This window comes from Diabrotica virgifera, chromosome 6 (genome assembly GCF_917563875.1).
Source record: "Diabrotica virgifera virgifera chromosome 6, PGI_DIABVI_V3a".
Lineage (NCBI taxonomy): Eukaryota > Metazoa > Arthropoda > Insecta > Coleoptera > Chrysomelidae > Diabrotica > Diabrotica virgifera.
Genome location: NC_065448.1, coordinates 74408347 through 74434132, shown reverse-complemented (window position 1 = coordinate 74434132; position 25786 = coordinate 74408347). Strand labels below are relative to the sequence as shown.

General features: G+C 33.1%; 1 long non-coding RNA gene across 1 annotated transcript; it reads right to left on the bottom strand.

The window, feature by feature from the left end:
- Positions 1-335: 335 nt before the first annotated feature.
- On the bottom strand, positions 336-1484 carry LOC126885822 (uncharacterized). The gene is made up of 3 exons (XR_007698456.1): positions 1272-1484; positions 905-1173; positions 336-558 (listed from the first exon to the last, which is right to left on the bottom strand). It is a non-coding gene; the product is annotated as an uncharacterized LOC126885822 (long non-coding RNA).
- Positions 1485-25786: the final 24302 nt, after the last annotated feature.

Sequence of the window (25786 nt, the reverse complement as noted above, 5' to 3'; positions counted from 1 at the left end):
TGATATCCATGGGTAGTTACTAACAGAAAGAGGCAGGATTCGATTTTTAAAACATTTATTTTAGAGTCAAAACATAGTCATACCTTAAACGATAAATGAATATTATTATTACAAGTTGATACTAATTACAAAAATAAATACACATTTAAAAGACCAATACATAATTACTCATGATGAAGAAGTACATTATAATTAAAAATGAATAACCATTTTCATATCGCTGCAACACAATGCCAAAGCCATCTTATATTTCAATTCGTTTAGTGAGCGCAACAAACACTCTGACCGAACAGTTTCAAAACTCATTAGTTTTTCATCAGAGAATACATATGTTGCTATCTCCAAACCATGTAGCTGTAACATATGTACATACATTGGGTTCTTCGTCTGTCTTGCCCTGAGCATACTAAGCTAAAAATAGGATTGCTGCAATATGGCTGCAGACTTCACTATTACCGGCCATACGCATACAATGTGAATTTGCTATGTCATCAGAACTGGCTATCACCCCACCCAAGCATTTAGTCGTTTAGCATTAGATTTTTGGAAATGCTTCACCTAAAAAAAATATTTTATTTTTTTGGAAATTCTTCAACTACAAAAATTTATTTTTATTAGAGTATTTGCGTTCTTTACAATGATTGAGAATATTTTATTTAAAATCAGACATTCATATAATATAATTTTAGAACAATCATGACAGTAATTCAAATATATGGCAGTAATAAATCATTTTCAGAGAATTATGGAGTTCGCAGTTTACAGATTAGGACGATGATATGTCTGGTTTCATACAGATATATAAACGTAAATAAATCTAATATTTAAAACCAATTTATCCAAAAGACACTAATACTGTTATCCATATATTTCTTAATGGTGAATAAATAAAATAAAGGCATACCTTTCCGACAATAATATGGAAATCAGGAAATCATTAACAATTTTTACTCCATTCAAAACAAATCCAGCTGTAAAATATTTATGTGCCTGAAGGCTTTTGTATGCTTTCATCTGCTGCTTAGAGTAGCAACTGTGACATATCAGACTCCACCAGATATGTATAAATATCTATAATAGTAACTTGATGGACTGCACTTTACTGTAAAATCTAATTCTGACTGAATTGCGTATGGATCTAAATCCCCAATTATTTTCAGCTTCAATAAATATCTAGAACAATAAAAGAAATAATGTTATTGCTTGCAAAATTCATCATTATTGATAAATATCGGGGCAAAATGAACAGTAAAAAAAATTGTTTCGCCTACCTTTCTCGCAACATCTGGAGTTTCCAATAATAATTTCCTTAAATAATCAGTTTGCATTGTGGTAAAGTTTATAAAGTTCACAAAAACAGGAAACGAAATCCAAATGAATCCAAAATACGACGATAAACAATGAAAAATCATTGAAAAATAGATGCAAACATAACCTCTTTGTTAGTTTGTGTGCCAACCAGAGGTCACGTGGTTTGGATTGCCTAATTGCGACGCATCGTTGAATGCTACATTACGCCATTCTTCCACCCAATGCTGTCGTTCTCTGCACTCAAACTGCAATTCTGCAATTCAAACGTTGATGACAGTGGTCCGCAGTCAAAGAAAGCGCTAATTGTAGGAGGAATGAAACCATTTCAAATGCTCCACGTCGACGGCCTAGTGTACGCTGTACGCATAGTAACAGCTCTACCTTCTACGCCAAACCATTGGTCAGAGATTTGACGCGTAGTAGCAAAATGTTCTCGCAAAGCCAGTAGTCTACAGATTCTTTCTTTACGGTTTGTGGTAAGCCTCGGTTGACTAGTTGGTACATATTCTTCAAGTATCTACCTTTTCTTGTCCACAAACGACACACACGCATAAGCGTCATTGCCGTAAAATTAACACGACCGCACCGGCCAATTTCACGATACGACAAACCCATATCTCTATAGATAACAATAATTATACCCCTGTCAAAATCGCTAACATGGTGGTAATTTTGAGGTCTTGGAACTCCAGGCACTTTCTTACACTGAATACAAAATTATACTGAGTGTGTGTGGTTGGGATATTGACTGCGAAACCTAAGGCTTCATTCGCCTAATCATATTTACCTTTGATTCTTATAACAAAAAATAAAATTTATTAACATTTTCTATTAATGTTTTTAAACAATATCAGCATGGTAAAAAATTCTACATTCTACAATTGGCAAACTTGCAAATCACATAATATTAATGTTCGTACACAGTTTTCTAATATTATCAAGTTCCATATCCAGTTCCGAATCCAGTGGTTATATTTCTCCCGTATTGTCCAGTTTTGCTTCTAGTGATTGTATTTTTTTTCTTGTTTTTTTTTGAAATATTTATTTATTATTATACAAATTATACTGAGGAATAATGATTAAAAATTTCTGTACCAGCCGGTGTTCATAAATCGGTCTCTTCCCAAGAAAATTTAAAGATAAAACTTTATTTTTACAAATAGTATAAAATATAAAACATTGATATTGTTATCATAGTATGCTTTAAATAGTCCCGTTATTTTTCTACTGTATATTTATTTATGCGTTTAAAACGAAAAAAACCAATTGACCTGGAAGAAGGCAGAAAATATTAACTTTATGTGGATCACCGTGTTAAATATCGGAGTCGATTTATATTCGTTTATCACGTTAGCGAACCAACGATACTGTCATACCGTACAATAACTCTGTTAATAATATTTATGGCCATTTTTTTTTGTCTAGAAGAGCTAATATTTATTTTTATGCTGGTGCTTCTACAAAACAGAAGTTTTTAATTAGAATGCTCTGTGACGCTTCAAACGTCACATCGTTGTTTTTTATATACTTTTAAACACTTTCAGTTATAGTTTTCGTTTACAATAATTTCCTTTCTTAATTTTCACTTTTATTCCTCCATTTCTATATTTTCCCATTTCTATCTCCTATAAATGCTCTGACTAGTATCTAAAGTCCCCTCGTGTTCTACTCAGCAACTATATCTGCTTCGGTGCTGTCACATGGCGTTGAAAGCCCCACCAAAAGAGAGGCTTCTTAATTTTCGATAAAAATTCTTTTCCAATTCTTTCTCCATAGAGAAAATACATAATATGTACTAAGTTAGAATTATTTCGTGGCCAGGTCCTTTTGCCAACCTGGGTAAGTAAAAGAAAATATTTCTACATTTTCTTTATAATTGTTACATGAGCACTGTGACAATGTTTGTTTAATAAATTTTATTTCAGTTAGTTGGTAAAAATCACATTGAGTTTTTTATTAACTTTTTCTTCTTTATTAATTTTAAAATAATGCTTGCTGTAATAATTTTTAGTGAATTTTGTTAACATGATTCGTTCAGATGTAGATTAATTCTGTAAATATATTTTGGCATATCAAATATTGAACGATTCCAGTCTTAAAGTATTCGGGAGATGAAGTAAATCGGGGGATTTTGGATCTGTGTGCAAGTCCTTGCGGAAAACGGGACTTTTCACTTGCCGGGATTCCTCTGTTGTCGGACAAAACGTGTGCCATACCAATTATACAGCGGCCTGTTTTTGTTCTAGCCATTTGGGACCACTTGGAACCATTTCAACTCAACTTCATGGCAACCTCCGAAGATAAGGCTTAACACCAGCCGAAGACCACTAGGGTGCTGCAGCAATCAGATCAACCAAGAAAAGCCGGCCGAACATCGAGCATATCACATGGGAAATCTTAGCTAACTAACATCAAAGAAGCAGGAGAAGTCAGCCGAACATCAGTCGACTAGGGTCCACAACAACGGGAACTCCTAGGAAAGTTCAGTTAAGTCAAAAGTTTTTTCCTTGGCTTGAGCATCGATTTCTGATTTGCTGATTTTAATTTTCAAGTTGTCAATTATTAATTTGGTTACATAGTAAGATATAAGCAATAAAGTGTAATTGAGTACTGGTTGAATATAGAATATCTGTTGAAAACTTGTTCCGTTAATAATTCCTAATTTCTTCATATTAATTAGTTTATGCCGAACAACACCTCTGAGGGGTTTTAATTTACAGAAAGGTGAGCTAGTCGTTTCAGCTCATGGCACTTATTGACCCCCATTGCTCCCCACTGTACCTATAAAAAAGTTGGTAATTAACATAATTATCAATTTTAATATACACTTGCAAATAAAAAAATCGATTCACTCGATGAATTGTAATTTATGCTTAGTAAGTTCATGTTGTCTTCTTTGATTTAAAACAACCAATGCAAAAAACATTTTCTATTATAGAGCTTCCAAAAATTACTGTTGTACGCAAATTGGTAACGTATTGTAAAATTTTTCTACTTCTGTATGGCATAAGGAACGCAGCAAACAATGTAACGGGAATGTTCTACGCAATTTAGATCTCTTAGTCTCAGAGCTAGTGAACCCTCCGACTAACGGTCGTCCTGTAAGGCTAGAAAATTTTCTAGTGATAATTCATAGCACACCAAGGCTAAAAACCACGACCTGGCAGGCATCAGCGGTGCTCGTGTATCTACCAGGTTAATCGAAAAGTGCAAATTTAGGGGGTAAAATAAACTTTCTCCTGTAAGGTTTAAATTTAAGTATGTGTTTGAGTAAGTCATTTAGAAGAAATGTGTACAATGACAGGCGATTCTGAAATAATAAGACCTTGCCAGACGAGAGGAAAGATTAGGGGTTTTTCCTAAAATTATTCTTTTTGCATCGAACAAATTTTTTTAGGTTTTTTGAATCATTCTGAACAGAAAAGGTCTTTAGTGATTTTTCTCTTAAGTTAATAGTTTTTGTTATATAAGCGATTGAAAATTTTGAAAATTGCGAAATCGGCCATTTTTAACCCTAAATCGGACATTTTTATCTACAAATTTCAATGTTCCCAAGGTACATAGATATTCTTTAAACATTGATTGATGAAATCCCGAAGAGGTCTTTGCAATAAAATATCGAAAACCCCTTGGTTTTTTTAATTGCTAATCAAGCGGGCGCGACACTGTAGTATAAGTGAGGACGTTTGAGCATAAATTCAGATCTCGAGAATGGGCAAATTTCAAGAGAAATCCTCAGACACTAGTGACGTCATCCATCTGGGCGTGATGACGTAATCGATGATTTTTTTAAATAAGATTAGGGGTTGTGTGATAGCTCATTTGAAAGGTTATTTAATTCTCTATTCAGTAATATAAACATTAACATAATTATTTATACAGCGTGTACAAAAAAATTTTTTCTTCTATTTGTCAAATTTAATCAAAGTTAATTTAATAAAAAAAATTTTTTTGTACACCCTGTATAAATAATTATTTTAATGTTTATATTAGTGAATAGAGAATTAAATACATTTTCAAATGAGCTATCACACAACCCCTACTCTCATTTAAAAAAAATCATCGATTACGTCATCACGCTCAGATGGATGACGTCACTAGTATTATATATATATACAGCGTGTCTACTTAAGTTGGAAACATATGGGAAACTTTTTTATTATTAATTTTACGGAAAAAAGTTATTCTTTATAAAAAGTTCTGCATGCCCCAAAACCTAAGATTCAGTCATCAGATATCAAATTTTCTTAATATTATACGAGGTATGTCAAAAAATATGAATTTCGGTCAAGGATAAAGTACCTTTATTTCTCTCAATATCGAAAATTCTTATGATAAAAAGTTGTTTGGAATTAAAAACTAAGATTAAATATGCAATTACATGCTTCTAATTGGAAAAAAAAAATTCTCAAATTTAGGGATACCCAACATCGTTTTTAATTATTACAAATATGATAACTCGTTTATTATTCATTTTATGAAAAAAAGTTATTCTTCATAAAAAGCTTTGCATGGTCTAAAATCTAAGACACAACCATGAAATATCAACTTTTATTAATTTTATACGAGGTGTGTCAAAAGATATGAAATTCGCTCAAGATTATAGTAGTGAAATTCATATTTTTTGACATACCTCGTATAAAATTAATAAAATGTGATATCTGATGGTTGCATCTTCGGCCTTAGGACATACAGAGCTTTTTATAAAGAATACCTTTTTTTCGTAAAAGTAATAATAAAAGAGTTATCGTATGTGTAATAAATAAAAACGAAGTTAGTATCAATAAATTTGAGAAAAATTTGGAAAATATCTTTTTCCAATTAGAAGCATGTAATTGCATATTTGATCTTAGTTTATATTTCCAAACAACTTTTCATAATAAGAATTTTCGATATTGAGAGAAATAAAGGTACTTTACTCTTGAACGAAGTTCATATATTTTGACATACCTCGTATAATATTGACAAAATTTGATATCTGATGATTGAATCTTAGGTTTTAGAGCATGCAGAACTTTTTATAAAGAGTAACTTTTTTTCGTAAAATGCATAACAAAAAAGTTTCCCATATGTTTCCAACTTAAGTAGACACGCTGTATATATGCCAAAAAGTCCTAATTTAAAAATAAATATCGGCCTGTCTGAGGATTTCTCTTGAAATTTGCCCATTCTCGAGATAATGAATTTATGCCAACTCAAACGTCCTCACTTATACTACAGTGTCGCGCCCGCTTGATTAGCAATTAAAAATCAAAGGCGTTTCCGATATTGTATTGCAAAAAACTCTTTGGGATTTCATCAATCAATGTTTAAAGAATATGTACCTACCTTGGCAACTTTAGCCAGTTTTAGCCAAGATTTAGGGTTAAAAATGGACGAATTCGCACTTTTCAAAATTTTCAATCGGTTATACATATAACAAAAACTATTAACTTAAGAGAAAAATCACTAAAGACCTTTTCTGTTTGGAATGATTCAAAAAACCTAAAAAAAATTTGTTCGATGCAAAAAGAATAATTTTAGGAAAAACCCCTAATCTTTCCCCCCGTCTGGCAAGGTCTTATGCTCTTCAGAATCGCCTCTCATTGTACACATTTCTTCTAAATGACTTACTCAAACACATACTTAAATTTAAACCTTACAGGAGAAAGTTTATTTTACCCCCTAAATTTGCACTTTTCGATTAACCTGGTAGATACACGTGCACCGCTGATGCCTGCCAGGTCATGGTTTTTAGCCTTGGTGTGCTATGAATTATCACTAGACAAATTTCTAGCCTTACAGGACGACCGTTAGTCGGAGGTCGGAGGGTTCACTAGCTCTTAGACTATCTATGGATTTGCCGGCTGCCGGTGGTCGTCTCAGTCGTTTTCAAAAGTTGACGTGTGTGTACCCATCGATATGCATTAAGTGGATATTCTATAAATGGATACTTCACCAGTGAAGGCGGCCCAGGTAATTGAATAATTACGACAGCGCTATAGTCAGAGGACTGTCGCTCCTCGCCGCTTATGACGCAGTCTGAAGTCTCAAGGGATTACCGTCGATACCGGGAGACCGGTAGCTATAGTCGCCGATCAGCTTCGGGTCGGCGAAATGTAATTACAGAGAGAAATGATCGATTTATTGTCTTTAGTGCCTTGCGAAATCGGCACGAGACAGTAGTTGAGCTTCAAAAATCCTTGAGGAATGTTCGGGGTGTCACCGTCACCCAGTGGATACTTAGGAGAAGACTTAAGGTTGCCACTTTGACTCCCAGACAAGCAAACACAGGGCCCAAATTGAATGCACATCAGAAACAAGCTCGACTTCAGTTTGCCCGAAAACATGTCAATTGGAACCTTGGCCGATGGAGCAGAGTTTTATTCTCTGCCGAGAGTCAAATGTGTTTGTAAAGAAATGACAGAAGCTGACGCGTCTATAGGAGGCCTGGAGAATCATTTGCCCAGTACCGCAGTGTCAAACAGTGAGCTATGCAGGTGGTTCGTGTATGCTTGGAGTGGTGTATTTGGAAGGATAAACAAAACAGAGCTTAGGGGGATTGACATCGGATCGTTACATTACGGATATTCTCCAAGACCATATTGTTTCTTACCCGGCTACATAGTTCATGCTAATAATGCTTAAGCGTGATAATGCCCGACGTTACACAGCGCGGATTACGAAAGATTACCTGGCCAACACCAATATAACAACAATGGACTGGCCTCCATTGAGTCTGGATATAAATGAGATAAATGAGGATATAGATGAGCTCAAACGCAGAGTTTGGGTCCGTAATCTAGCACCAGCGACAGTAGAGGAGCTAAAAACTGCACTAAATGAAGAGTGGGCAGTTATTCTTCAGGAATCAGTCAGACAGTTAATAAAGTCCTTAACATCTCGCATATAGAAAGTGTAATACAACGCAGAGAAGGAAATACTCAGTATTCATTTTGATTTTTTATTTTAATTCACTTCTATATTCATTACACAATGACTTTCATTCATAACATGTTTTCTCACATACAATATTAAGTTGTCTTTGTTATGTTCTTTAGTTACAAAGTTTATGAAAATTGGTGTCATTACATTAAAAATTTCTACTCTTAACAATATTTTACTTCTAATTTTACATATTGATGTGATCTTGATTATTGATATGAGATAATATTCTTATATGTCATTTAATTTAATCAATGCATTAATAATAATCTAATTAATTTACCAGATCACATATCAATATGTTTTCAATATCAGGGCGAATTATAAAATTAATTACTTACTCTCGTGGCTTCTAAGTATTTCTCAATGGTTCCTAATCGGGATAGGAAAGAAAAGAGTAAAATAATACACACAGATGGGTTACAATTATAATCAAAATATTGTTTATTTTATTTAAAAGGCAATCACTGCTTAATATTTGCTAGATCTTATTTTTCTTAAACATAACACTTACAAATGGGAATCTTATTTCCTTTTGGTTTCCAATTGAAAGTTTTTATTAACATTTAACTATTAGGATTTATTAGCAACAATTCTATTTAAGTTTGATGAAGCTTTTCTGATATTATTTATTATGTTCTTCAATTTATAATGTGGTATTTAATACGAAAAACCCATACATTCATGTCCAAACAAATGAAACTGACCTTTTTCTGGTGAACTGAGAATGTCTTCATACAAAACCCGTTTCCTGCTATCCTTGGCTGCGATCAAAACCTCGTCCTGGCTTTCAGTAATGTTCTCCTTTGAAAACTAGCTCGTATAGCTCTCGTTCCTGCTTCTGTCGTGATGCTGTATTCTACCTTTTTCGAAACTGCAATCAGCTACCGGGACACTCTTGGCTCAAGGAGGTTCTTTTACTCTCAACCTGGCCTACCTCTCGTTCCACGATAGATACTCCACACTCACGGAACTACACCGGCTTTCTCACTCTCCGTACACTACCGTCTACTACTGGACTTCACTTCTCGACAGCTCAAAACATTCTGATCTATATTTGTCATTCATTCCCCTACTTTCTAAATATCCCTTCCAGATTCACAAATCAACCTTCCACCACCAACTCTCATTCGCAGTCTTCCTCAAAACCAATTTTTAATCTTTCTAAATATGCTTAATGGATTTCAAAAAAGAAATAGTTAATTCCCATTCTAAAATTACTTTCTACTATTTACAAATTTTAATGACCTATTCTCTATTTCAACTGAGTCTTATTTAGCATAGGCTAATGATCGAACCTTCCGCGAACAACGATAATGACCTATTATCTTTTTCAACTGAGTCTTATTTAGCATAGGCTAATGATCGAACCTTCCGCGAACAACGATAATGGTACGCGCCATTCACTTTGTTTATTCTAAGCGCATTGTCCCGAGTTTCGTAAGCTTCGTCTAATCACTTCTTAAAATTAAACATAACAATTTGTTGTATACAGGTTGTTCTAAATTTATATGCCCGTGGTTGAGAAAATTGAAAATATTTTATATTAAATTGAATTTTGTTTATAATTATCAAAATTTAATTTTCATATCAAATAGAAATATAACAATATATATGTGTTTTTTTTACTTTGAGTCGATTTCTTTGCTCACGAGTGTAGTTTGACCAGAAGATTTTCATTAAATGTTAATTATCTACCTTTTATAATCAAACTAATAAATAGAAATCAAACTAACACTATTAGTGCAGTCACTGAAGGTGGATATGAGCTACTAGCTCCGATTTCGTTGAACCTTCATCGATTTGCATGCTAATTGGTGAGTGGTTAGAGAATATCTCAAGGAACAAATGTGACATGGTGCCAACTTGTGTTTTTACCCTGGGGGTGGATGCCACCCCTTCTCGGGGGCGAAAATTATTTTATTAAAAATAACCCCATAATGCGATAGTGGGACTAACTCTAAGCAAAATTTGTTATATAAAGTTATTGAAATAAATCAAAACTTTTTGAGTTATTAAAGATTAAAAATTTTAATTTTTCGTGAGAAAAATGCATGTTTTTAACCGATTTTTTATAAATAACTCAAAAACTATAAGTTTTTACAAAAAAGTTATTATTACCAAAATTGAAGTTATAGGTAATTGAATGTATATTTCTTTCAGCGGCTACCTAAATCTAAGAATTCAAACTTAAATAACTGGAAAATGATGCACTTCATAACTTAAACTTATTAAACATTTGTCAAAGTATTTAAAAATATCTATCAAATGAGCCCCCGAACAAGTTAATAGCATTAAAATTTCTGCTCCAAAAATTTTTCAAAAGTTATCTTTTAAAAATTTTTCCAAAAAATGTTATTGTTTTTTTTAATAACTCCGTTAGTTTTGAGATATCAGATTCACCTAAAAACAATTTGAAAGCTAAAACTAAGGGCTTTTAAACTACGTTTTATTTAATCTTTTAAACCCCTTACTTTTTTAAAAATAAAAGGTTACATGGCCCCGGTTACATGGTTCTCCCAGCAAAATTTAAGCTTTAAACGTTTCTATCTCGGTTATTTTGTACCCTACAGAAATAACAGGACAGGTAGAATATTTGATACAGAAAAAACTAAAATTTTGTTATATGTCATTTTTTTCTTATATTGAGTATTTTGGAGTTATTAATAAAAGAAAATAAAAATTACGATACTTTGAAAAATTCTAATTTTTTAAAATTATATATACTTTTTTTAAATATGCATTCTAAACCGGTGAAAATTGTTCAGATCATTACGTATGCTAATGGTAGGGGAGCCCAAGCGGGGATTTTTGCAGTTACTCGAGCGCGTCAGATTATCATATGGGGAGAAACCTGGTACCCTGCAGATGTACCTCTACCATATATTGGCTGTTAACACAGGGGAGTTCGTTAAGGGGGGCCCGAAAAAGAAAATCTATCCTTAAAAAAACTCGAAATTGTCAGATTAAGATAGGGTAAGTTAAATACATGCAAAAGAGTGTATATTTCAAAAATCTGACGATTTGAGCCGGGCGTAAGGAAATGGGCGAGTCCCAAAATTTCACAAGAAAAAAGCGAATATTTTGCGAAATAAATGACAGATCGAGAAACTAAAAAAATTGTGCTCAATATATTTTAAAAATCTATCGAATGATACTAAACACGACTTCCCACGGAGAGGGGTGGGGGTAAATTTAATATTTTAAATACGAATCCCGCGATATTTCGCGAAATGAACATCAGATCGAAAAACTGTAAATACACTTATTCAATATTTTTGAAAAATCTATACAATGGCACAACACACGACATCCCACGGAGGTGGGGTGGGGGTTACTTTAAAATCCTAAATAGGAGTCCCCATTTTTTATTGCAGATTTGGATTCCTTACGTAAAAATAAGTAACTTTTATTCGAAACATTTTTTCACATTATGGATAGATGGCGTTATATTCGGAAAAATCGATTGTTGGAAATGGAAAATTAAATTAAAAAATGGCAAGTCCCCACTTAAATGGAAAACTCTACTTGATAGAGTTTCTAATGGAAAACTTTTTTTGGTTTTAGGACCTACTCTTCACAACCCAATATGTCCCCAAAGCGCTCGAGTGACTGCACATTTAGCATACTTTGCTCCCCTACCATAATATAAAGAAAGAAATTTTTGTAAGGATTTCTATAAATTTTAATATTTGTGGAAATGGCGTGTTTCCAAGGATTTCTATAAATTTTAATATTTGTGGAAATGGCGTGTTTTATTTTTCACTTTTTCCAAAAAAATTCGAAAGGGTTCTCTTATTTTCATCATAACTTGCTTAATTTTGATGCTGTTAATTTCTTCTGGAGCTCATTTGATAGGTATTAAAAAGTACTTTTACAAGTGTTTAATAGGTATATTTTATAAACTGTATCGTTTTCCCGTTATTTAAGCTTGAATACATAGATTTGAGTACTCATCGAAAAAAAAAAATACCCATAACTCACTTTGAATTAACATTAGTGTAGTTCTTTAAATATTAATTTTATTAAATATTTTATTTTCTTTAATTTTGGTAATAAAAACTTTTTTGCAAAAGCTTACAGTTTTTGAGTTATACGTGAGTAACAGCTTTAAACATGCATTTCTTTAAGAAAAAATAAAATTTTCGATTTTTAATAACTCACAAAGTGTTGATTTATATTAATAACTTTATATAACAAATTTTGCGTAGAATTTGTCCCTCTATCAATTTATGGTATTATTTTTAATGCAATAATTTTCACCCCCGAGAAGGGGTGGCATCCACCACCAGCGTAAAAGCGCAAGTTGGCATCATGTCACCTTTGTTCCTTGAGGTATCCTCTAAATCAGCGATACTCAACCTTTTTCTTTCCTGGGCCACATAGTAGTTATTGCCACCGTTTGCGGGCCGCAATCAAGATGAAGTAGTATACAGGGTGTTTCATTGGGAAACGGAAATACTTGAATGGTGAATAGAGGTAAATGAGGCGGTTCTAGACATACTAAATGTATTGTTCCACAGACTTTATAACCGTGTTACACGGTGTTTTATCGATTTTGCCCATTTCTTTCTGGACCCATAACTTTAGAACCACCTTGTATATTTTTTTGATATTTGGTACACATATGTCACATTTAGAACCCAAACCACCCAACTACTAATCACAAGAAAAATCCAGATCCGGATTAAACCAAATTTTAATTCCATTGTGACCTCGAAACAACATCCTGTATATTGAAATTTTCAAAACCCTTTTGCAGATTTGAAAGGAGCTTTAATGGAGCTTCCATTTCTTGCGCAGGCAATTCAATGACTTTAATTTTGAAATTATGTCGAAATTTTTAAGAACTCGAACTTTCAAAACAAAAATTTCGATATAATTTCAAAATTAATGTCATTAAATTATCTGCGCAAAAAATTGAAGCGAGCAATTAAACTTAGTTTTTGTGCTTTTTTCAAATGTGCAGACGAATTTTGATAATTTTAATATACAGGGTGTTGTTTCAAGGTCACAATTATTTAAAAAAATTTTTTTTGTTAATCTGTACCTGAATTTTTCATGTGATTACCAAATGGGCTGTTGCAACGTAGTAAATAAGTATTGATTATTTTTAAAATGAGTATTTGTTCATTAACTTTAATAATTTATTATTAAAAGTTAATAATACCCTGCTTTTTAATCAGAGTTCTTAAAAATTTCAATATAATTTAAAATTAAAATCATTAAATTGTCTGCCTCACTCCCAAACACGCCTCAAACACATCGGCACACTATCAAATAATTACAGAAAACACGTGAAAGACAAATAATTTGATCGCAGGGCCCTTTAGTTAGCCTTCGGGCCGCATAAAAAATGATAGAGGGCCGCAGGTTGAGTATCACTGCTCTAAATACTTAGCAATTTTCATAAAAATCTATGGAGGTTTAACGAAATCGGAGGTGAAAACCTTCAGTGACTGCACTATATGTATCGATCCAAAACTTTAATCCATCAAACTCATTACTACAAAATTTCATAAATATGAAAGATTAATCTTAAAATATCGCAGTTCTAACAAATCTTTTGTATGCTTCCAATTTACTTGTAAATTAGTTCGAAAACTTTATTGATATATAAATTAATAGCCACTCTTCAAATATTAAAAGGTTGTTCTTCAAACAACAATAAGCCGTAATAGCTTTATAGCCATTAGTTCCGGTGTTGACCTATTTTTTGAGTGAGTTTTTTAGGTCTAATAATCTTTTGTAAGCTTAGTTGATTTTATCACGAACTATTTCCTTTATTGATATAAAAATAGAGGGTTTGAGCTAAACACGTCAATAAAATACGAACAAAAATTGTTGGACAAATAATTTTCTGTGTTTGTATTAGGTAGGTATATTTTTACATTCATGTTTTATTAATAAAAATAAACAATTTTTTAACCGTATATTGACTGAAACATTTCGAAAATAAAACTGAAAGCACATCGATTTTGCACACGCACCCACACACTTATAGTCTTCTTCTTCTTGTAGTTCCGTCTTCTATCGGAGGTTGGCTATCATCACAGGTATCCATAGATACCTGTGAAAACCAGTATCCATAGAAAAGATCAGCTGAACTGCAATTATACCACTTTCTTAAGTTTCTCAGCCAGGAAATTCTTCTTCTACCTACAGATGTTTTCTCCTTATTTTTGCCCTGCATTTTGAGCCTTAATATCTCATATTTCGCACCTCTACTGTGTCCCAAATATTCCAGCTTTCTTGTTTTGATGTTCTTTATCACCTCGCAATCCTTTTGTAGGCTTCTTAATACTTCTGCATTCGTAACTCGTTGGATCCATGGTATTTTCAAAATCCTTCTATAGTACCACATCTCAAATAGAAATAGAAATAGAAATATGCTTTATTGTCACTGAAAATTTTTACAATTTTATGGACAAAGCTTACATACAGTCAAAAGAAAAACATAATATAAATAACAAATAGCAACTACAATTTTTACTAAAATTAGATAAATCGTCAATAATATACAGTATAAGATATAAAAGCCAAGACAAAAATAATTAATTGCAAAATATATATAAATTGCAAATTGAACATACAACAAATAAACTAAAATAGGGACAACATAAGGAACTGACAAGTTTATGCTACTGCGTGCGTATGGAACCCAATTTTCTTAGTTATTCATTAAGAAATTCTTCTATTGAATAATATGGTCTTTTGGATAGATAGGCTTTTGTCATTTTACGAAACTTAGGGAAAGATGTTGCAGATTTAAGTTGTAACGGAAGATGATTGTACAGTTTCTTTGCGGAATATAATATAGATTTCTTTACTAACTCAGTGGATGGAATCGGTAAATAAATATCAAAGATTGAATTTCTGGTGGAGTAAAGATGATTGGGCCTTGATAGAAAGACATGAAGGTGTTTACGAATTAAACAAACCGTTTCTAGAATATATAAAGATGGAAGTGTTAAAATTTCGTGATCTCTGAAGTAACTTCTGCAATGTGTAGATCTTCTGAGGCCAAACAAATATCTTATTGCTCTTTTTTGCAATCTAAAAATGACATCAAATTGAGCAGCTGTACTAGAACCCCAAAAAGGAAGACCATATCGAAGATGAGACTCGAACAACGAAAAATATGTTATTTTAGAAGATGCTAAATTGAGTTCCCTTGAGACAGATCGTATTGCACAGCAAGCTGAGGCGAGTTTCTTACTTAACGAATCGATATGAAGGGACCATTTGAGGTTGCTGTCTAAAAAAAATACCAAGAAATTTTACAGAATCAACGGTACTGATCTGGCTGCTATTAAGAGGCAAAGGTTGAAGAGCTCCTTTATAGGATAATGCTACTGTTTTATTTACGTTAAAAGAGAGTAAATTAGAGTCAGACCAGGTCTTTATCGTCAGTAGATCCGAAGTTATAGTTTCATGAAGAGATGCAATAGTTGAGTTGCTCCAAGTGATACTGGTATCATCACCAAAAAGAAAAATTTTCCCATTGATTTTTAAATTAGTGATGTCATTTATAAAGATAAGGAACAGTATAGGACCCAATACTGAACCTTGTGGTACTCCACATACGATGTTTTTGAGACTAGAGTCAGTATCATTTGCTCTAACTAGTTGTTTCCGATTATTCAAGTAGGATTGGAACCAATTTAAAGAAATACCTCGAATTCCATAGAAATTTAGTTTTGTAATCAAGATGTCGTGATTTACACAATCAAAAGCTTTGGCATAGTCGTAGAAAACAGTGACAGTATAAAGATTATTGTTTAGTGCTTGGTAAACCTCATGTAGTACAGAAAACATGGCATCAGTGGTACATTTATTTGTTAAAAAGCCGAACTGATTTTGTGATAAAATGTTGTTTTAACGATAAAGGACATAAGTCGAGTTTTAATGAGTCTCTCAATAATTTTGGAGAGTACCGGTAGTAAGGCAATAGGTCTATAGTTGCAGGCATCAGATTTTTCGCCACCCTTATGAAGAGGAATAATAATGGCTGTCTTTAGGCACTCTGGAAATTTACCTTTTTCGAAGGAATCATTAATTAGTGAGAGGAGGATTTCCAACACATTTTCTGTGAGATTAGAGAAAATTTTTATAGATAGTCCATCAGTACTACAGGATGATTTGCTTTTGATACTATTGATTATTTGGATCAGTTCAGAGCTATCCACTGGTCGTAAAAAGAATGAATTCGAGACCTGTCTTGAATTAGGAAGATAGGAAATGGGATCTTGTTGCGGCAAAATTGTTGATGTTGTATTTTTACTCACATTAACGAAGTAGTCGTTTAGACTTTCAGGATTTGGAAGGGAAAATGATTGAGCTGTGTGAGTTTTATTTGGAAGATCGTTTATTATAGACCAAGTTTCTTTTGCAACACTTTTAGAGCTTCCCAGATGATTTTGATAATAGGCTTTTTTAGCTGACCTGACAAGTTTTAGATATGTTGTCCTGTACTTCATGATATATTCAGTGACAGCAACAATGGTAGTAAATTTCTTGATGTATAGTAGTGAACGCATATTCTTAGCTGATATGCGAATACCTTTCGTAACCCATGGTTTCCGATGTTTTGGCTTAATAGGAATGAAAGGAAATGCCTTATTGAAGATGTGGAGAAGCTTATCTAGAAAAACACTGAAATTATAGTCCACGTCTATAGAAGGAAATTGCCACTCAGAAGTTAAGCATAAATTTTGGAATTTACGAAAATTCTGGGCGGAAAAAATCCTGCCTAAACGTCGGGTTTTTGAGGAGGGTTTGCTGAAGATGTTAAACTTCGTATACACTGCTTCATGATCAGATAGTCCCGCATTAATAACTGTAGAGCAGACATCAAGGGGTGAGAAATCTGAGACAATATAATCGATTATGGTAGATGTAGTTTTTGTAATCGTAGGAGAATTAACGTGCATTGAGAGACCATACGATTCAAATATGTTTGCCAGGGACACTTGGGTAGCACTAGCAGCAGCATAATTAATGTTAAAATCACCGCATATAATTTTTCTGCTTTTATGAGGCAGGTCATCTAACAAATTTAGCAGGCTCTGAAAAAATAGTTCCACGGTAGAATCAGGTGATCTATAAATGCAAATAATGTAAAGATTAAGATTTTTATTATAAACTAAGGAAAACTCAAAGAAGGATTCACTTAACAAAACGTCATATTTTGTTACCAGAGACGCTTCCAACTTCTTTATGTTCTCTACTTTTAGTGTCCAGCTTTCCATTCCATACAACAAAGTCGAGAACACGTAGCATCTTAAAGCTCTAATTCTACGCTCCAGAGGAAGATCTCGATTAACAAACATTTTTTTCATTTTTATAAATGCTTTTCTTGCAATCTCGATGCGCGTCCTGGTCATTGTTTTCATTTACCCAGGTTCCCAGATATTTGTAGGCATTTACTCTTTCTACTTGTTTTCCCTCGATATCTAGCCCTCCTACTGTGTGTTGCTTAGAAATAATCATGAACTTGGTTTTCTTAACGTTCATTTGTAGTCCACATTTTATACTAACTTCTTCTTCTTCTTCTTCTTTTTGTATAGACATGACTCTGTCGGGGTTTTCAATGTGCCTCTAGTAAGTTGTCGTTCCATCGTCTTCGTGGTCTTCCCACTGATTGTCTTCTTATTGGGGAACCGTCTCTCGCTGTCCTGACTACCCTATTTGTTGTCATTCGGCTTATGTGGTCATTCCATTCTATTCTTCTGTTTCTTACCCAGTTATTAATGTTATCCACCTTGCATCTCCGCCGTATATCTGTACTTCTAGCTCTGTCCCATAGAGTCTTACCATCGATTTTTCGAAGGGTTTTCATCTACGTTGTTTCTAGCAATCTTTTTGTCCTCTCTGTGTCGAGTCGTGTTTCTGCCGCGTATGTCATTATTGCTTTGATGACTGTTTTGTAAATTCTGCCTTTCATTTCTTTTCCGATATTTTTATTTCTCCATCTTGTGTCATTCAGGCAACCTGCGGCTCTGTTTACTCTATTCACTTGATCTTCCACTTCTGTTTCGAGTCTTCCGTAGCTAGATAGTGTGATGCCTAGGTATTTAAACTCCATCACTTGTTCTATTATCTGACCTTCCAGCTCCAATTTACATCTTATTGGATCTGCTGTTATAACCATGCAATTTGTCTTTTTTGAGGAAATTAACATGTTAAATTTTCTGGCGATTATGCTGCATTGGTGCAGCATACGTTGTAAATCATCTTCACTTTGAGAGATTAGTATTGCATCGTCCGCATAGCAGATTATTTTAAGTTGTTTTTCTCCCATTTGGTATCCTTTTTTAGTTCTTACTTTTTTTATTATTTCGTCCATGATCAGGTTGAACAATAAAGGACTTAAGGAATCCCCCTGTCTTATCCCATTGCCGGCTTCAATTGGGTCAGCTAGTTCATCTTCCACTTTTACTTTTATTGTGTTGTTCTGGTAGATGTTTTCTATCGTTTTAATTATTCCCAGAGGTACCTCTCTCGAGTATAACAAGTGGATAACGTCCTTTAATGTGAGCCTGTCAATTGCTTTCTTAAGGTCCACGAAACATAAATATGCCGGTTTGTTGTATTCCAACAATTTCTCTTAAACTTGTCTCATTATAAATATAGCGTCAGTGCATGACCTTCCCGACCTAAAACCTTGTTGTTCTTCTGCGCATGTTATAATTTCATTCAATTTGTTTGTTATCACTTTTGTTGTTAATTTTAATGTTGTGTTTAATAAGTTGATCCCTCTGTAATTCTCCGGGTCTGATTTGTCTCCTTTTTTGAAGAGAGGTATTAGGATGCTTGATCTCCATTCTTGTGGTATTCTGTTTTGTTCTATTATTTTTTGTATTAGTTTTAATAGTTGTTTAGTTAGATCTTGTCCTCCGTACTTTAGGAGTTCGTTCAATATTCAGTCCTCTCCTGGAGATTTTCTATTTTTTAATTTTCTTAATGCTTCCTTTACCTCTCCCTCCTCGATGTTTATTTCTTCGTTTGTCGTAACTGCAGGTATTGGTGGTTCATTATCGTCGCCTTTAGCAAATAGAGATCGGAAGTAGTCTGCCCATGTTTCCTTCTGAATGCTTTTCGCTTTTATTAATTCGTTCATCTCCTTTCTTTGTCCTTTGATCATTCTCCATACTTCTTTTTGTGTTCTTGTTATACTGACTTGATGAAATCTATTTACTAATCGTTGCAGTGCTTCTAGACTGTCTCCAAAAATAGCGGTGTCGTCTACGAATCTTATGTTGTTCAAGATTTTTCCGTTTATTGATATACCCTGTTCTTCCTCTGATATTGCTTCCTTAAAAATAGATTCGCTGTATAGATTGAATAATAATAACACTTATAGTACAGAGCATTAAAACAACAACAATTGGTGGTGAGGAGAGTTGGTACTTGTGCTAGCCAGAGACGAACGCTTTCCACATCTTCTTTAAGTACTATCTCCGCGACGGAGGTCAGCAATCGCACGTACTCTTTTACAGTAGGGTTACAGTGTATATACGAGTCCTCTACTTTTTTGGATCATGTGAGAGGCTTTTCTCTCATTTTTTTCATTGAACTGTCTTCATGATCTCGCGCTGTGTGTGTTGGAACGTCGAGTCTTCGCTTTGGATGAATTCCTCTGCGATAACTCGATTATACTATGACGATGTGATTACAGAAATATAACTAAACATTACATAATAAAATAATTAACAGGAAGCAACGATACAAGCCAACGGGAGACAGACGAAGAAAGGCAAATGAATATACGAATTTAAGTAAGGATTTGAGAAAACTTTAAAAATAACGAATAATTGGAGTCGTATGTTTTCATCCCACGTGACAGAAAGTAGATCCAGAAGTCCACATCTGAACTCTTCGTGTAACTTTGGGTCGATTCATATACGATTTCACTAATTGTTAGTCATTTTTCCAACCTGTCGGTCATAACTTTTTAACCGGAATTGGAATGAAAACCAAAACTATACATTTGTTCCTGCAACCTCATCTTATTTCTAATATTGTCTACCCTTAAATTTTTTTTCACCTTTCTAGTATCTGGTCCAAGTTTGAATTCCTTTTTGATCTGGTTAATCTTCTTATAGGATTTTCGCGTTTCCATTTGTGTGTTATACTTCTTTAGTTCTTGTAGTTAGTTTTCTATATATGCTCCTTCTTCTTTTTTTTTCAGTATTTGTGCTTGGATCCTTGCATATACTTGATTTTTCCATTAGCATCGTACCAGTCCGACCCCATTTTTTCACGCTTTAGCCTTCCAATCACCTCAGGTGCTACCTCTTCCAATATGGTTCTACACCGCCTCCAATAGTTATCATTAGGGAGCGGATTTTATGCTAAATACATATTGATTGCATATTTCGTATATTTGGGAACTTTACCAAATTTTGCATATGTTTAAAGAAACGTGCATATTATGTGTTTATTTAAAAACATTTTTGTCCAAACCAAAAACTTCTAAAATTTTTTAATTTGACAAAAAATATTCCCTCGCACATGCTGTCATATCTTTTCGAGAACTACCTGAAGTCGGCTCATTCACTACATTTTCGGTTTTTTTTTAGAAGACTCCCGATCTTTACCCACAATATTATAGGTAGGATGTTAAATGCCCCATTGTTAAAAGAATATTTACACCTCTAAACATCGTTTTACGATTCTCTAATGGAAATTTCAATATGTATAGTTTAAATTACATACCGTACATCAGTAAAATTAGTCACCTTTAGTCGGTCAATGCGACTGTTTAGTTTTTGTGTAAAAGTCCTTTTGTTTATGAATAGTGCAATATACCGAAAGATTCTAGCCTGTTTTATTCCCGGATCAGAACCTATCCCCAGCTTCTTTACACCAATGGAAAATTATTCTGCAAAACATGTAGTAAAATGGTGAGTTTAATATTGATTTGTTTCTCTTTTTTCTTTAATAAATAATATTTGGCTGCTTCCTCATCATTTTTAGTTTAAACAGTTTGAAAAAGTATGTGTTATTGTCGTAGATACCATCTTAGCGATAATTTTCGGCTACACAACACGTCGGGTCAGAACTACATAAGTTAAAATGCAATGAGTGAATCGAAAGTAGTTGATCAGTTACCCATTGAGAGTAGACAATCGTTGATAACTTCATCCAATGAACAATATTTTAATTCAGATGCAGATTACGCGAGACGATGATTTGTGCAAACATACCTTTGAAAAAACTGGAAGATCCTATGTTTAAAAGTTTTTTGGCAATATATTCCAAGGAAAGTATTCCCGATGAAAGTACATTGAGCAAAACATGATTTATTTATTTTATTCTTGATAGACAGTGGTTTCTCAAAATGCTCATTTTTTAACTTATTGTGCATATATTGCGCGTATTTCGTAATTTTTTACTGCATATGTATACGCATATTTCATCAAAATTGCTCGCATATAAATCCGCTCCCTAGTTATCATCATATTCAACTATATCATCTGTACAGCCCTCTTGCTTACGTTCCTAGCTACGCTCCACTGTAGAAATCTTTCCTGCTGCAATAACCAAAAAGACTGAAATATGTAATAAGAAGAAGCGAGAAGAAAATACAAATTTTCAGGTTTCGAATATTACTATTTTCAACGATAAATGTAATTTGAGGTATACATAAATTACTCTGTATATAATAATAGGGTGTTTTAACCATGATACTATACTCTGGGCTAATTAGCAAAATACAAGGAAAAGTTATTTACCAGCAATTTTATTGCTGGAATCGAATCTTATTATTGTATGTATTAATAATATAGATATGCAAAGTCCGCAGATAGTGTGCTACTCTTTTTAGAAACAAAATGGCGCCCGAAAATCGTGTTTTTTCAATTTTTGCTCTATAACTCCAAAGATTTTAACTTTAGACCAAAAACACCTTAAATAAAAATTCACCGCAATTAAATTCTGCATAGAGACGTGTTTTTTCCGATTTACTTCGACGAAAACTTACCCCGGAAAAAGCGGGGTTTTCCAACAAAATCTTTAATTTTCAACTAAACTTTTAGATAAGTAGTTGTTAATCAATAATTAAATAACTTGGTAACGTAAAAGCCCTTTCCGTATATATTATAATTCCAGAAGCCGATGGAAATTGAATGAACAGTTTAGCAACAATTGAAATGTTAATTAAAAATTTACGGTAGCTATAATAACGACAATAATTATGATGCATAAGAATAACTATGATTTTTTCATAAAAAGACACTATGCCTATCTAATGTACTTTACAGAATTGAAATTGGACTATTTAAGCGGCCTCAGGAATACTTTAAAATTATAAATAATTTTTTGGCTTATAAACAAATAGAATATCTCGGAAAATATTAAACTAAATTAAATTGTGAAAACGGTATTCGAAAGACAGCGGCAGGATGCTTCTTTTAAAAGAAAAAACGTTTAATTATGACGAGTGGTTCCTAAGATACAACCGGTCAAAATTGACCGGAATTTACGGCAAAGATATAAACAATAGGATCATAATTGTTAAACCATCACCTTTTTATTTTTGTCCTCTTTCTCCACACCAATTTTCATTTCTTTAAAATCCTCATAACATATATTATTATAATAAAAACTATCGATAATACGTGTGAAAATTGCCAAAAATAGCAAAATTCCAATCAAAAATTAGGTTGGAGAAAATGTAACCCTCAAAGTTCAAAATCGGTATACGTTAACAAAATGCATTTTCTCGGCTTCCCATGGAGCAATTTCCTTCATTCTTTTTTTTGTTCCCTAATAACTCGAGTAGAGCCATCGAACTAACGCATTATTAAATGTCAAACTTGCTTCTGTTTTGTTATAATAGATTAATTTATTTATAAGAACAGAAAATTACATATTTTTTCCAATTGTAGGCTTTTTTTTAGATAAACTTACTACAAGCGTACCTTTTAAAGTTAAAAACATAAATATTCTCATTTGAAAGCTGTATAATTATTTAAACAATTTTTATTTAAACAAATTAAAATATTGTGTTATAATAAATAAATTAATTTATTATAACAAAACAAAAGCAAGTTTGACATTTAATAATGCGTTAGTTCGATGGTTCTACTCGAGTTACTTGGAAACAAAAAAAGAATGAAGGAAATTGCTCCATGGGAAGCCGAGAAAATGCATTTTTTTAACGTATACCGATTTTGAACTTTGAGGGTTACATTTTCTCCAACCTAATTTTTGATTGGAATTTTGCTATTTTTGGCAATTTTCACACGTATTATCGATAGTTTTTATTATAATAATATATGCTATGAGGATTTTAAAGATATGAAAATTGTTGTGGAGAAAGAGGACAAAAATAAAAAGGTGATGGTTTGAAAATTATGATCCTATTGTTTATATCTTTGCTGTAAATTTCGGTCAATTTTGACCGGTTGTATCTCAGGAACCACTCGTCATAATTAAACGTTTTTTCTTTTAAAAGAAGCGTCCTGCCGCTGTCTTTCGAATACTGTTTTCATAATTTAATTTAATTTAATATTTCCCGAGATATTCTATTTGTTTATAAGCCAAAAAATTGTTTATAAATTTAAAATATTCCTGAGGCTGCTTAAATAGTCCAATTTCAATTCTGTAAAGTACATTAGATAGGCATAGTGTCTTTTTATGAAAAAATCATAGTTATTCTTATGCATCATAATTATTGTCGTTATTATAGCGACCGTAAATTTTTAATTAACATTTCAATTGTTGCTAAACTGTTCATTCAATTTCCCTCGGCTTCTGGAATTATAATATATACGGAAAGGGCTTTTACGTTACCAAGTTATTTAATTATTGATTAACAACTACTTATCTAAAAGTTTAGTTGAAAATTAAAGATTTTGTTGGAAAACCCCGCTTTTTCCGGGGAAAGTTTTCGTCGAAGTAAATCGGAAAAAACACGTCTCTATGCAGAATTTAATTGCGGTGAATTTTTATTTAAGGTGTTTTTGGTCTAAAGTTAAAATCTTTGGAGTTATAGAGCAAAAATTGAAAAAAAAACACGATTTTCGGGCGCCATTTTGTTTATAAAAAAAGTAGCACATTATCTGCGGACTTTGCATATCTCTATTATTAATATATGCAATCATAAGATTCGATTCCAGCAATAAAATTGCTGGTAAATAACTTTTCCCAAAAATGGCCTATTCTCCGATAATCAGCCCAGACTACTACGACAAAGGTTTAACGACAACCAACAAATGGTTTTAACAGTCAATTTTATATTTCCGAATTCTCTTTTTTCCGTGTGTATTCCAATCTGCAATTTTCAGTTGTATATAAATTTCAGATTTATAATTTTGCATGTATATCTACAATAACAGGGAATGGTTACCTTGACAATGAAGGGGTAAAAATAGAATGAATATGTCTCAAATATCAGCAGTCGTTATCTCATGGAACTCCAACTCCACAAAGTGCCAACCGCTGACTATCACTGACAGACGCATTTTTACAGAACGTGAGCTTGAATATGGTATTTTATCAATAACTGACTTTAATATACTAGCGTGTTTGTACTAGGTGTTTTTTGGAGATTAATATCTTTTAATAAGCTCTGGGTAAGTAGATATTTTTGTTACGTGGTGGTCTTGCTTGAGATAGAAACACTCTGGGTGTTTTATTGCGTGTATAAAAGGGGTTTATGAAAATTATTTTTCATCAACCGCGAAATTTTATCCAGAAGACACATTCAAATATGGAATATAAGAGGAAATATCCCATTAACACCCAATTCTGTTTTAATTTCAGAATTTTACTTATACATAGTTCTCTTCTTCTTCTTCTTCTTCCTTCTTGTATGTAGGCTTTAAAGCCTGTTTCTTCTTCAATATTAGCCTCTTAAATTGTTTAAGTTATCGCATCATTTTTTTCTTGGTCTGCCATTACTTCTTCGTCCATTTGGTGACTTATCTCGTGCTATTCTTACTATCCTATCCTTTGCCATTCTACTAATGTGTTCGTTCTACTCCTGTTTCCGTTACATAGTTCTCAATAATCTTATCCTTAACATACGAACGGACGCGTTGTCGCAAATTTCACAACAAAAACACGTGATCGAACGCTCAAATCAAAAGGTCTAGCCTAGAAATATCACATTTTAATGTTAAAAGTATTTTTTTTAAATATGTTTAAAAGAAAAGCAAGAAAAAAACACAAAAGAAAGCAATTTTGTTTTTTGCCCCATAACTTTTTTCCACAGGGATATAGGTATACCCGTGTTGAGCTGGCCCCCCCCCACTTGCAAAAATTAAAAAACAAATAGCCCTGATTTATGAGCTATTTATGAGCTCTCATATTCCGCAAACTAAAAATTTTGAGCTCGTTCCACTGAGCAGGAATTTAATACCCTAGTGGGGGGGCTGAGTCAGCCCCCCCCACTACTTAAAAATAGGAATATTGAATCGGTTTTTGCGGCAGAATTACGAGCTATTTATGAGCTCTTGAAATTATATAGTTTCGATTTTTGAGCTCATCCCCTTCACCCCCAAACAACCCTTTAATTGATTTAACTTAAGAGAAAGATGCT